Source organism: Sceloporus undulatus, chromosome 4 (genome assembly GCF_019175285.1).
Source record: "Sceloporus undulatus isolate JIND9_A2432 ecotype Alabama chromosome 4, SceUnd_v1.1, whole genome shotgun sequence".
Lineage (NCBI taxonomy): Eukaryota > Metazoa > Chordata > Lepidosauria > Squamata > Phrynosomatidae > Sceloporus > Sceloporus undulatus.
In genome coordinates this window covers 67564595-67579901 of record NC_056525.1, presented here as the reverse complement: position 1 = coordinate 67579901, position 15307 = coordinate 67564595, and positions in this window count along the sequence as shown.

The following is a 15307-nucleotide window of genomic DNA, read 5'->3' as shown; positions in this document are numbered from 1 at the left end:
TTAACACATTTGGGTCACAGACTTTTACATCTCAGAAACGATGTGGTGCCTCTTTGCCAGAAGGTTTAAAAGTATATGTGTTAAGAAGGCCAAATTGCATTTATGCATCTCCAGAAGTTCCATATTCATATTCTACAGGCAGAGATGTACTGATAAGAATAGAGAGACCCAAAGACACTTCCTTCCTTTCAAATCAGGCTAATACATTAATTGCTTTCTTAAGGCTGGCACTTTCCCAGTACAATTAAGATTCTAATAGATCAACAATTACAGTCATGCACTGTGGGGAACGATTAAATTGATCCCTGTTAACCCCAAGGCTCTGAAGTGCATCAGACTCCAACATCTTTGCTGCTTTGCTGCGAACAGCATGAAAGAGTCTCTGATTGAAAGTGCCTTTGTAGTGGGCAGCAACTGAGGATGGAGCTCTCTACTCTTTCAATTGTCATCATTCTCATTCATCCTGCAGAGGGCTTAATGCCCTTAACTCCCAGACTTGTGAGTGTTTAGCAACTTTGGAGTTTTATCAGCACTTTCTAGGTTCTTCTTTTGTACATAAATAACAGACGGGCTGACTTTATTCAAATATCGCTTACACAAGGATTTGGATGAAGGGTCGGTTGTTGAGGTTGTTGTTGTGTGCTTTCAGGTACTTTACAGCTTGTGATGATCCTAAGGTGAACCTATCACAGACTTTTCTTGGTAAGATTGGTTTAGAGAAGTTTACCTTTATCCTTCTTCAGAGGCTGAGAGAATGAGGCTTGCCCAAGGTCATCTAGTGGGTTTCCATGGCTGAACGGGGATTCAAACCCTGTTCTCCAGAGTCCAACTACTACACCATGCTGCTGTCATAGGCTGGATTCATTGTTATTCTGTACCCTATAGAGCAGTGATTCTTAAGCTATACGACGTGAGGGACATACAGGGTTTTTCTCCCCACTGTGCCAGAGACTGGCACCCTATTGGTGCCTATTGGTTACAATTGTTTACTGGAAACTTGCTATGGGCTAGCAGCCAATGTCTTGTTGCCCAGCACTGGTCCAGGGACTACCACTTTGAGTATCACTGCTGTAGAATAAACTCCAGCCCTGAGTCATTGATGAGCAAAGACCAAAATACCAGCACTAAAGACTGGCATCAAGGAGCAAGCATTGTAGGGCAAGTACAAAGGCACCAGGTCCCATCTGAACTTCGAAGCTAAGTGGAGACAAATGTGGTTAGTACTTGGATGTAGACCACCAACAAATACCAGGTGCTGTAGATTATATTTCAGATGACGGAGCTGGCAAATCCACCTCTGAGTAATCCTGGCCCAAGAAACCCTATTAAATTTATGAGGTTGCTATAAATCCTCAGGCTATTTGAAGGCACACACACACACACACACACACCAAGGTCCATACCACAATTGGTTGTGTTGTTAGATTTCAATTACTCATATCTTGGTATGTAATTTATATATTGTGCAAATTTGCACATTAGGTGCATTTGTGTAATATTAAAATTAAGTATATTAACAGTTGTATTATTTTCCTACCACTATGTTTCACCCTCCTTGCCATTTATATAGCAAGCTATTATTTAGGAGAGTCTGTATAGTCTAATTGTTACAGTCCTGGACATGGAGTAGGGAAACCCAAACCCCCTGTAATAGTTCATGGAACTTATCAAGTTACCTTGGGCTAGTTACTGCCTCTCCTGAAACTACCTTACAGTGTTGTCATAGGAATCAGAGGGGACAGTTAAACCATCTAAAGTGGACATATAGTAGTACTTCTTTTTGTCATCCATAGATTGTCATGCATAGATGCTTCCATGATATTCTCATCAGACCACTGGAGTTGTTTGTCATCATTTTTTAACTCTACAATGAATAAACCTGCAAGTTAGCTCAGGCTGAGAAGGATCACCAAAAGAACATTTAAGACAGCATATAGGCCTCTCCCCCTCCACGATTTATTTCCATAACAAACAACTCTCTTGAGTTCAATGCCAGCCAAAATGATGGCAGCAGTGAGGGGGCGGGTAGCCAATCTCTCCCTTAAGTAGCTAAATTTGGCCTCATCCTTAAAATGCTATGATTTAATTTCTGTGGTAGTTTATGATCTAGCAGAGTACTATACCTACAGAGTAACCCTAGCCATGTTTACCTTTAAAAGGCTGTGAGAGTGTGACTTGCCCAACGTCACCCAGTGGATTTACATGGCTGAGCTGGAATTTGAACCCTGGTCCTCCAGTCTCCTAGTCCAGTGCTCCAACCATTATACCACAATGGCCCTCTCTCCACTTTTATAATACTTTTTAAAAAAACCTCAGGCTGATGGAAGCATGACATAGTGGCTAGACTAGAGGGTTCAATTGGGGTTTGGAAGCTCTAAGCACAGGAGGTTACAGAAAAGAAGGGAGGGAGGAAATGAAAAGGGAGAGAGATGAAATATGGAACCATATAGAAATATCTGCAAGTGTTCTATTTTAATGTTTTTCATTAGAGTTGATTTTATTTATATATACTTACTCTTAGGGACTCATGGAAGAGCCTCCACACACCTTTCATCTTAAATACACAGACCTGATTCATTCATGTGCATGCATATACACACATAAACACACCCTAATCACTCAAAACACACTCCAGTCTTGAGCAACAGCTTCAATAGTCATCACTGCTGCACCACTGTTATTCTGCCACCTGAATGACTGACCTCTTCCCAAGACGATGTGAAGAGCCAAAACACACACATGCACAGACTCTTTACAACAAGTCCCTGGGCAGTCTTGGGTTGATGACACCAAATGCATTACAATCCATCAGCAGCTTCAGCAATCACCATCACACTGTTGGGGGATCACCTAACCTATGATCCCTTCACATTTCCTTCCCCAAACAGCAGGGCAGGCATCCTGCAGCCCTGGCTGATCAAGTTAATAAGAGTAATAAAATTAATAAACCCCCCTCTCTCCCCCTCCCTCTTTAACATCATCAGAATGGGGAATTAGCTGAACCTTGTGAAGCTCTACACTCCCAAGACTTGTGCTGCCTGCTGTGTTAGCTTTTGCAGCTGGCACTTTGGAGTTTATCACATGGGGCTAGTTTTGGCATTAAAAAGAGATTAAAACTCATTTAAAGCATCCTGCAAATAAAACAAAAATAGCAAGAAATTGCGCAAAAGATTTTCACATGCAATTGTGCAAACAAAGTGATATTTCAAAGTATTGTCACTGAAATCCCAAAAGTAAAAAGATGTGTGTTAATGCTTCTTTGTCACTAATTTAATGGCAGGTTTTGTGTGATGTCATGTGAAATCATTTCACGTAATTACACAATTTTTCCAGGATATTCACGGGACAAACTCCCGATCTCCTTCATGTGATAAGTTAGTTTGTTAGGTCCACCTCAGTTTGGATGGGATGGTTTAGATTTGGCTGCAAACTGAGTTCTAGCAAAATACTACAGTCTCTCCTAGCTTGTCTGTTCTTTCTCATTAATAATGTTTGCCAGCTTGACCATACTCTGGTGTTCCTTGGCCACACATGTCCCAGGTTTCATCTGTAAAATGTTGGAGGGCATGGATCTTGTACACATTCATCCTCTGTCTCTTCCTCTTCCCAACATCTTGAGTTTGGGGTGTTTTTGCAACACATTCTCTCTCCCCTGATCTGCATCAATATCTCAGCTCCTAAAAGTGCTGGTGACTTGTTTCTTTTTTTTAAAGGACGTTTGGGATCCAGGCCAGCTAAAGGTGCAAACAGGCACCAGGTCTCATGCTAAGATTGCAGGTAAAATCTAGCCAAACATGTAATATGGCAACCTTGACTGCATGGAACCCATTGTCAAATGGTGGTACCTCCAGGCCCTGTTCCTCCTCCTCTTTCTCCTTGCTGTCACCAGCACCTCTTAGTATGACCAGAGTGATGATATAAAGCATCCCTACTCTCCCTCAAGGTGGCTGTGCATACTGGGCCAAGAAAGGAAGAAAGCAACTGAATGGGCTGTGGAGAAAGTAGTTCCACCATGGGAGAGGGCCCTCCAAGAATATCATGCCTAAAAGCCCTCTAAAATCTAGCAGCGGCAGTGCTAATAGCATGCCCCATCATGCCCCATTGATTAAGACATCTGATGAAATTGACTCTAGTTCACAAAACCTTATGCTGTAATAAATGTGTTAGTTATTCTTGTTATTTATTATTCACTTTTTGTGGCAACGCTGTCACAGCACTACACACACAGAGAAAAATAAGGGACAAGAATAAAAATGGAAAATCAGACAGAATATCTATGCATAATGTGGACACTGCTAAAAATACACATAAGAAAAGCTGCTTAGACTGCATAAGGAAATGCAGTAATAACAAGATAGGCTTTTTATCCCTCCTCGCATGTTAAAATTGAAGAGAGTTTTACAACTGATGGGCCACCCACTGATAAAGCCTTATCATGGTTGTTAGCAGCCTATTTTCACCAATGGGGATATGAGCAGGCCATTTAATGCAGATTTTAGATTACTAATAGTGTCCTATGTGTGCAGGTAGTCCTTACAGTAACCTGGTCCGAAACTGCAGATGGATCTTGTAGCACCTTTGAGACGAACTGAGTGAAAGACATTGTAGCAAAAGCTTTCATAGGATTGGTCTACATGCTCAGATGCATGGAATCCCAAACTGGTCCCAACCTGTTTTATACAATAAAGCTTACTAGTAGTGCTTTGAATTTGGTCTAGAAATGCATTGAAAGTTCGTGTAATTGCCACAAAAGTTCTGTTAACAATGTGCTGGCTATGGTCTACACCACCTAAAATTTCTAGAGGCAGCCTCATATAAAGTATAGTATAATATACAACTTTGCTGTTACCTAGAGCCTTGGTTACTGAGACCAGGCCTCAGTTTGTGGAGCACAGTCATATCATTACCTGTGCATTTGGACTGCAGTCTATCCAAGAGCACTTCTAAAAGGTATAGCTGGTACTTGGGGGGGGTTGGAACCCCATCCAGAGCTGGATTAACATTTCTATCCAGACTGACGGATGTTACAATTGACAAGAATTATGTTTTATCTGGATTCACTTTCTTCTTCTTAGGGATGGAAAGAATATTTGAAAATGTTTTTTTAAAAAATGATTGAAAAACGGGTTTTTCAAGTCTCAAGAAACCCTGATGGAAAAAAAATCCTGGACTGACAATAATCTTTGCAATTTGGGACCTATTCTGTGCAAAATTCACATGTGATTGTTTTGCACAGAAACCAGCATTTTCTACACAGGAAACTTTTTCTATGTAAAGCTGTGTTTTCCGCAGAAAATGTTGCAATTGGAGGCTTAGTCAATGCAAAATTTGCATGATTAGTTTGCATGTAAAACAGTATTTCCTGCACAGCTTTTCTGTTGTACAGCGAATAATATTTCTGTGCAGGAATATTGTTTTCTGTGCAAGAAAATCTGTTTCCTGCACAGAAAATGCTGTTTACTGTGCAAAACAATCACGTGAATTTTGAACAGAATGAGTCTTGAACTGCAAATAGGCTTCCACAACAGTTTTTGAAAACTTTCTCATACTGAGAAGAAAATTGCTAAAATTACTGATTGCTTCCTTTATGAAGAAAATTAATGAAGAATTACATCCTTCTTCTTCATTTCAAAACCGCATTCAAACCCATATTCCAGAGTTCTACAACCTTCTTGGGATTTGTAGGTGGAAAAGAGAAGAACTGTTTATCAGTACTGTGGGTCTTTAAGGTGCCATGTAAGCCTATGCCATAATAAATGTGTTTGTCTTTAAGGTGCCATAAGAGAAAAGACTCTTGCTTTAGTAGATTGGTTTTTGTTTTTGTTTAGTAAACACTGTTTTTTTTCTGCAACAGAATCAATACAGCTACTGTTCTGCAAATGTATGGTTGTAAATTGCCATGTGGGTATTTGGCAGCTGGGTAGTAAAATACCTTTAATAAATAACTAAATACCCATATAAATAAATAGCCTAGTTCTCATTCAGGCAACACCATCGTGGTTAAACTAGTGTCCAACACTTCAGATTGCAATGAGAAGAACCTACAAGACTGAATGCTGCCTCTCTATATATTAAAATTCCCCCACATTAAAAAAAAGAACAAAAACAAGAACAACACTAGATATCAGAGAAAAGGCTGCAGCTTAGACTTTTAATGTGATTGTTTGTTGTAGTTTTTTACTTTTACATTATTCATTGTTTTAGCATAATGAGAACTGGTGTGGCGTAGTGGTTTGAGTGTTGGATAAGGAGTCTGGAGACCAGGGTTCGAATCCCAGCTCTGCCATGTAAACCCACTGGGTGATTTCAGACAAGTCACATACTCTCAGCCTCAGAGGATGGCAATGGCAAATCCCCTCTGGAAAAAACTTCCAAGAAAACCCCATGATAGGTTCACCTTAGGGTCATTATAAGTTGGAAACAACTTGAAGGCACACAACAACAAAATACACACATGCAGAGATACACTATGTGAGCATTACACAGAATAGCAACATACACAGCACATGTGAATGACTAGGTGGCATTGTGCAAAGCACAATGTACGATGCATAAAATTGTTGTGAAATCACAATGTAAGGTATAGGAGGCACAACCACAAAGCAAGTGCACAACCACAAATGCAATGTATAGGATGCACAATCACTATACAAAGTATACGATGCACAACAGCAACACACCATTAGCAACTCACAAACACAAGTTACAGAGGAACATGCTATCTGTGCAGCTCTGCTTCCACTACTATCAGCAGAACATGCCTGTTGCATAATGGTAGCTTTAAATAAATAACTGTGTCTTTTGTGTGAGTATGGGGAAGAGAGCTCAGAAATAAAACCTTCTGGAAATCATAGCAGACATCAGCTGAACTATTCCATTCTGGTACAGCAAAACAGTTGAATTGTGAGAGTTCTTTCAAATCCAGGCCAGGGCTAGAGGCAACAAGAGAAACACTCTGGGGCATCTTATGAATCTTTCCCATTAATGCCCCAAAGCTCTTTTTACAAGGCTACATGAGCTATTAAAAATAATTGTGGAGTGTACAGATGAAGGAGGAAGAAGATTGTTGAGTGCCCTTGATGAGACTGATTGAATTGAGCCTGCTGGCAAGCAATTTCAGCAACAGAAAGTCCAGATTAAAAGAGCCAAGTGCCCCAGCTGGAAACCTTGCTGTAGGTGTTGGTACCAGATGCCTTGAAGTGAATCTGTATCGTCCTCAAAACAGCTTTTGAAAGACACAAATGAGGACCAGGGTGTGATAAACTCTTGATAAACTTATGAATTAGGAGGGAGGATTGGGCTGTTTCTCCTTTGGGTTTAGTGAGTAGTAAGCAGTGGAATGAAAGAAAGAGAAAATGCTGGGAGACAAGCAAGTTGGATTGAAATCAGACCTCCATAGTGCAAGATATGTTTGGACTGGAACTAGATCCATTTACAGTGGATAACAAACAGTAGTTCTGGAGGAGCTGACAGAGTGGCGACTCTCTTAAAATATGCTAGATAACAAGTCGCACCATTCCCAGCAAATGGTCTTGCAGGTTGATGAAAATGGGAATTGTCTGACATATCATGAAGGCATTAAGTTGTGGGAGGGGAACTGGTTTAGATCCATAACTAAATATATGAGGTAGGAGAGTCATAAACAGTTTCTTGACCATTTAGGGTGACTGGTGTTGTTTCCCACGATACACATCTTAATCTAAAGTTCTGTGGAGCTGGTGGTAAAAGTCAGGACCTTGTTTATGCTATTCTCATTACCAATCCATATATTACTTCTGCTGGACAGAGATTTGACATATGACATCAGGAACAAAGATCTTTTTGTCTCTATTGCTTCTAAAAGTATAAATGTGGTTAAAATTGGTTGTATCCACACTGCACAATGATTGTAGTTCAGTACACTTTGGATACCGTGGCTCCATCCTGTAGAATCCTAGGACTTGTAGTTTGTTGAAGCACTCAGAATTTACCCTGCTAAAGAGGTCTTAACCACTCTCCTGAACCTACAGTCCTTAAAGCTCTCTAGCAGATAACTGTATGCACTTCTGGATTACTGAATCCCAAGAATATTTAAGATGGAGCCATGGCTGTTAAAGTGGTATCATACTGATATAATTATGCAATATGGATATGTTGTTGTTGTAGTTTCTGACTTATGGTGACCCTACAGCAAACCCATCATAGGGTTTCCTGGAGCTGAGCAAGTGTGACTTACCCAAGTTTACCCATGGATTTTAAAGAGAATCAAACCCTGATCTCCACAGTTGTAGTCCAACACTCAAACCACACCACCACGTTGACAATATGGATACACCCATAGGATGTTAAAACAAAACAAAACATAGGTCTAAAAAATTTGGCTAGGCTTAATCATATTTAGAGCATGATGACTGCCTTCCATTTATTATTGATTTTTATGTCTGATGAAGGTTGGAGACATCTCAGTTTAAAATGAAACTATATTTCTTATAATAATGACTGTTTCATTCCAGGTCTTTGATATAGGCATATTATTTGGTCTTGACTCCTGTGATTAAAACAGCTGTGGTCTGAAAGGCCTTCGAGACCATTTTTCCCTAAGGGGGGAAATAGTATAAGGACTTCGTATTTTTAATTCACAGCCTCTCTTGAATTAGCCAATGGTGACAGCAGTAATGTCTAAAAAGAGAAAATGTCAGCATTTGAACTTGTATAATTTAGATCAGTATGATGTCATAGCACAGATAGCAGATGCATTTTTAAAAGTGATCCTTCTTAAAACGAGCTTAGTACTTAAAGTCATAAAACAGGAGATTATTTGTTACAAGTTCGCCACTTCTTTGAGTGAAAAAAAAAAAGCTGCAGCGGCAGCAATACTTAGGTTTGCTTTCTTTCAGAAGCAGATTCTCAAAACTGCTGTCATTTTTATATTGCTTTATTTATAAATATGCACACATAGCTTTCAGGGCGGCAGAGATATGAAGGCAGCAGGGCTGGCAGTATGTAGTTTGAGGAGAGAGGAACCTGATCCCATCATTTGGGAGTGAGGCCCCATTCTGCTCAGATTATTAGCTACCTTTAGGGAGCCAGGTCTGCTATCCCCTATGATCTCTTGAAGGTGTTACCCTGAAACTCCAAGGTGCTTTCAACTCACTGCTGGCAGCTGCCTGGCAAAGTTACTGTTTTGGACTACAGCTCCCAGAATCCTTCACTAGTGTAATCACCAGTTACATGTGGGCTGGGGAAGTCTAGGAGTGTGGCTCTGTCGTAAATAAAGAAGCCGGAGAAAAAATGAAAGACTACACGGCACATAAAAAAAGACTGCAAGACTAAGGGGCATAAAAATTAAGCAGCCATTTCCTCATAATAAGCACAGACATCTGGTTGGTAGGACTTACTGGCTGAGTTCTTTGGGATGCACCTTGAGGTTGTCATTCCGCGACTCAAAATATAAACAATTCCAAACGTACCCACCAAGGGGACCACGTTAAAGGTTGAACTGAGCATTCATGTAGAAAGCCAAAGTCCAACCTGCATAGTTCTGACAAGCAGCCAGAAAGGACAAACTGGTACTTCATATAATCAGGCAGCACACTGTAATTCCTAACTTAAAAATAGGTAAAAGCTGTTCTTTTGGGCAACCTCTTTAGTAGTACTGTGGGTATGGTCTTATTTGAAACTACATGGAAAAATAGTTGTTTATGAACTACCTGAGCTAATACTGTATAATGTTAGCTGTAGGGGTCCAATACACTGAAGAAGAACAACTTAAGAACACAGCCCTCCCAGATCAGACCACACATCTATATCAGAGATGGGCAAAGTGTGGTTCTCCAGATATTGTTGGACTGCAACTCTCAGCATTCTTCACCTTTAGTATGCTGGCTATGGCTGATGGGAACTACATCTGAAAGACCACACTTTGTCTACATATGGCATCTGGTGGTAAACTAAATATATATCTAGGACTTGTGATCACTGATGTATTCTCAGGAGTTGTGCCATAAGAAAAATGTAATACTGGTTGAGATACAATACAGGTAACTATGGGGAGAAGCCGTATGTAAGCCACAATACAAGAAGAGATTTAAGAAGTTGCATTTATGGTGTCTAAAGACAGAGGACTGTGCCCAAAACTTCCAACTTTAGCAATGTAGTAACCAGAAAACCTGGAAATTCTCTCTCTCTCTCTCTCTTTCTCTTTCTCTTTGTGTTTAATTTAGAGATGCTTCAATATTAGCAATTAAATCGTCTGGTTGCAAAAAAAAAAAAAAACCAAACAAATAAAAAACCCAAGAGTTTATGAGATAATTAAAATTCCTAATTTTAAGGCACTCTTATTGAATGTGAATAAACATGCACATCTTCCCAAAATGTTACATTTTGGAGGCAATAGTTATCAAGGATGGCAAATATTGGACAACAGAAACTGGACTTATAAACCAAGGTAAGTATGGAACAGTAAAGACATTCATATGCAAGGGGCTTGCTTTACAGAAATTATTTATTCTACTTCTATAGTACTATGCAGCAACAACAAGAAGGAAAATTTATATTTGGGATTACCAATATTGAGATGCCAGATTCATACGCATACAGTAGTAATGAAATGATATATAAAGCTTTTGGCAAAATATCTTAAAAGCCAAAGGAAAGAAGTGATATACATATATTTAGTCTGCAGGTGATGTTATTTAATGACCTAAAAAACAGTGTAGGTAAAAATGCAGTTGATTGGTTGGCAATTTATTAGTAGCTACTAAAATATTAATAGCTAAAAAGGGGGGCATAATAAGAAGCACAATAAGAAGCCATTGATTAAGGGATGATTTAAAAGAGTGTGGAATATGATTCTAATGAATTAATTAACAACCATAATCAAATTTAAGGGGTGAGAAATTATGGCTATATATGATTTTGGTGTGTGTTGAAGTAGGGGGACTAGGATGTAGTTATAAACAGGAATATAAAAGACCTCAGAGACATGCATGCTTATAATAACTATTTATTTGGGGGGGGGACTTCAATGTAGTAAAATTGTATTTTTCTGTGTGTCTGTGTTTGTGTCTGTATCTGGACAGTGAAAAAACACTTGTTCAATATATTGTGATATTTGTGTATGCACTTTTGTTTATTTGGTAAATATGATAAAAGGAGGAAAAATAACTCAAGTACTTCTTACTGTGCACAGAAGTAGGCACTTAATTTGTGTTTGATGCTGAAGTAAATTGTCCACATATATTAGTTTGGCTGGTTGAGCACCTTACTTAACAAAACAATCTCTCAACTTTGTTAGTATAGGGCAAGCTTTAAATTCTGATCATTCTGTACAAAATATGTGGATTAAAACCTTTGAAAATGCATACCACAAAAAAAAATTGCTGGTCCTTTAAGATGCTATACAACACAACAGTGGCTGGACCGTTTGAAAATATAATTCATTTGTGCTTATTAAATGTATCACTCAAGACTTTCAATATGGTAGTGGTCTGACTTTCAAGATTACACCAACATCTTTGAACAGTAATGTAAGAAAGGTAGCCAGGTAATTTATTTAAAAAGATTATATATATTCACTCATTCAAAGTACTTTGGCAATCCTAGGGTAAAGTTATATATAGGGAATTCACTCATTCAAAGTACCTTGGCAATCCTAGTGTAAAGTTATATGTACATGTATTGTCTGTAAAAATTGAATGCTTCATATCCTAAGAATCACAAGAGTGGAAGATCTACTATACTAAATTTTAAAATGTGTTGGTATAGCAGCCTGGGTTTTTTGATAAAGAAAAGTTTAAGAGGCAGGTTAGGCAGGCAATGGCATTTCAAATTATCCAGAATTAACAAAAGTGTTTAAAGAGAAGCCCAACATAGAATATGTTGCAGAAGAGCATGTGCCTGTATATCTCAAAATACAGGTGACTGAACAAGCTGGGTAAGGTTGGAAAAATTGTCATGTGAAGTGTCCCACTTGATAATGAGAGAATTTTGTATTTCTCATGCCACCAGCATACCTCAAATTTTGCTCACACCTACCTCCTCCAGATGCCCTTAGTGGGTAGTTCTTGAATACAGGATTGAACTTAAAATGTGTTATGTACCAAAAGCAGAACATTGTTGTGTGATCCCTCGTATAGTGGCAATCATCCTCAGATTGTGACAACCATTTCTCTTGGCCTTAGTTTTGGTCATCATTAATTCCCTTAACAAAGATATGGCCCACATGACCACCATAGCATAGCTTTCATTCATAACAATAAACATATACTGAAGAAGATGGAATGAAAATTAAGGAGTCTAGAAATACATACAGGTCAGAAAATATACAATATAATATGGGCTGACCACCTTTGGCCTGCCAGATACTTTAGCCTACAGCCTCTCCCAGCATGTTCAATAGCTAAGGACAGTGGGAGTTGTAGTCAAAAATATCTAGAGGTTCCCTGCTATTGCACTAGACTCTTAATACATAATTTTGTCACTGCTAAGTTTTTAAAACAATGTTATTTCAAAGCCCCTAATTCCCCTCTCAGTGGTACACCTCACAGCTGTCTTTCTCTGAAACAGCAAAGCACTGGAAATTTGCAAAAGATGTTATCACCCACAAGAAAAATTACTTTGAAAGCTTTTTAATATCTCCATATGGATACACCCAGGCTATAATGTGATTGTTACATTTATCACAGTGCAAACACAGTCTTCTGAATTACTGTCAGCCTTTCAACTCAATCTGATGTGAATGCTAGATCTTCTGTGGCAAGAGGTGGGAAGGCTTTTATTTTCTTCTCTTGCTCCAAAGGAATGGAATAGGAAGCAGAGATCCTAAAATGTTGCAAAGGTATCTCTCACTTCACCTAGGAATCCAAGGAGAGGCCAAGACTCTTGCCTTTAATCCAAAGGTTAAAATTGATCCTTCATTATATTAATAAAGCAGTCCTTTGCTTTCTGTGCTTCCTCCCTGCTTCCCTAGAGTTCCCAAGTGTGAACTACAGTCTTGTCGCTTTGTCAGCAATTTTGAAATGCTAATGGGAGATGCTGTTTGCCAAGCAGAGCATTAGGAAATGTCTCCGTGGGGAATATTTTATTTCTGGCCTGTTTCATTCAAAGAAAGAAACTGTTGTGCATTTTGAGATGGGAAATGAGGACTTAGTCATATCAGAAACAAGCTCTGACTGATCACTTAAGGACTGACACATCCAACCTTCTGACCATCCAACCTCCCCCCCCATATAGTTATAATATTATGATTCCCTTTCACACCACACAATTACCATTTTAACTCCTATGGCAGCACAGTGGTGTCCCCATGCTGGGTGGCGGAGGGCAGGTGCATGCTCCTCCAGCCCTGGGCTTTCTTCCCGGAGCAGCCAACAAGGGTGCATGTTCACCCCTCCTGCTCCAAAGGGGGAGGAAGGCCAACTGGGTGTCGCCCAGTGTGGTCCACATCCCCCACACACCCCTATGATGCCACTGTGGCAACTCCTCATGGAATCGTGGGATCTGTAGTTTAAGGAAGGATGTTTAGCCAGAGCACTCTGGTATTTCTGACCAAATTACTGTATATACTCATGGATAAGTCTAGAAATTTTAGTCAAAAAATTGACCCATAAAATCTGAGGGGTCATTCCCACTGGCAGGATGAATCGCTTCATGATTTGCTTCTGCCCTGAGATCTTTTCCTTACCCCAGTCCAAGCGATTTAATTTGCCCCAATTGTCATCCCCACTGGCAGAGCTGCTTCAGCATCCCCTGTCACTCATCCATGATGTAAGCAACTGCCTGGCTTGGAAATTTGGGGGGGGGGGGTGGAGGCTGAGAGAGTGTGATGCTCAAGAGATGGGTCAGAGGTCAGAGCAGTGCAAGGGGGAGGAAGAGGAAGAAGGAGGCAGGAGGAAGGGTCAGTGACCCGTGGGAGAAGGAAGAGGGGGATGAAGGCTCTGGCCAGGGGAGGAAAAGGTGGGGGCTTGGGGCCCAACTGAGGCAGGAGGAGGAGGAGGGGGACCCAGGGAGCAGGAGGGCACTGGGACCCAGGGAGCCTTGGGAAGGGAGGGCACCAGCATCCAGGGAGGCTTGTAGGAAGGAGGACAGGGCATCTTTTCTTTTTCTTTCTTTCTTTTGTAAATACAATTAAGCAATTAAGTGATAGAGTGTAGCATCTTTGCAAGTAGATTATTTTTTTTAAAAAAAGGAACCGAAAGTCACACCTATAAATAACAAAACAGCACAGGGGGGGCATGGAGGAATGACATCTCCACAAAAATGGGGAGGGATGATAAACACCCCTCTGCCATTAGTCCCTCCCCTCCAGAATGCTGTGATTCAAATCTGTTGTTCCCATTTGCTGAACACTCTTTGGAATCACGTTTTTTTTTTTTTCTTCAGAAGAACCTCTTTTAAGCTAGTGTCTGGAAAAAAAACAGTTCTTTTGCCTTTGCCTCACTTCATCATGATAAATTCGATCACATCGCGACAGGAACCAATTTCAAATGGGAACGAGGACCATTTAATTCACTCAGCGATTCGATTCTTTTAATAGTGGGAATGAGCCCTGAGTCGGCTTATCCATGAGTCAGTGTAAGTACTGTACCTTAACTCACGTAAAAATAGAAAACATCCCCTGGTGAAAGGCAAGAGTATAATCTGTTGTGGAAACACTGACCTTCCATCCTTCAGTGTGAACACAAACAGTTATGCCTCCTGCAATTTTGTTTTCTTTGACATTGTTTTCTTTTGCTTCATCCTTTAGATCCTTAGTTACATGCCCTTAGGTTTTACCCGTGACCTATCCATGGGTCATATCAAAGTCCATAATTTTGGCTCCAAAACCTGCCCTCAGCCTATGAAGTCACCTTATAGTTGAGTATGTATGGTACAAACTGCAGCCATGGCAGTTACAGTGTCACGGTGCTATAACTGGGTAGTGTGAAGGGCCCATAGTATTTGAGTTCATTTACAAATGTACAATCTGTGTCTGGGTGGAATCTCAACAAAGCACCACTAGAGACAGCTTGTTGCCTCAAAGCAAATCCCTACAGAGAGGCAGTGCATGAAGGTGCTTTCCGGTACCTGAAGGTGCTCTATCTTTGGGCAGAGTAATGGCAGCTGCTAGGGGAAGAACAGTGGTAGCCGTCCAGCTGTTTTTCCTGAACTGCCCGATCTTTCCTTTTTATTGATAGAGCTTTGTGTGCCACACAGCTTGCTCTCCATCCCCTAAACCAGCCTGCATCTCTCAGATGTGGATTTTATCCCTTTGTCAGAACTGAAGTGAGGTTCATCTGCCAATCCAGCCAGCATTTGGACATGGAGAGAAATGGAGTCCTCTGTCCTC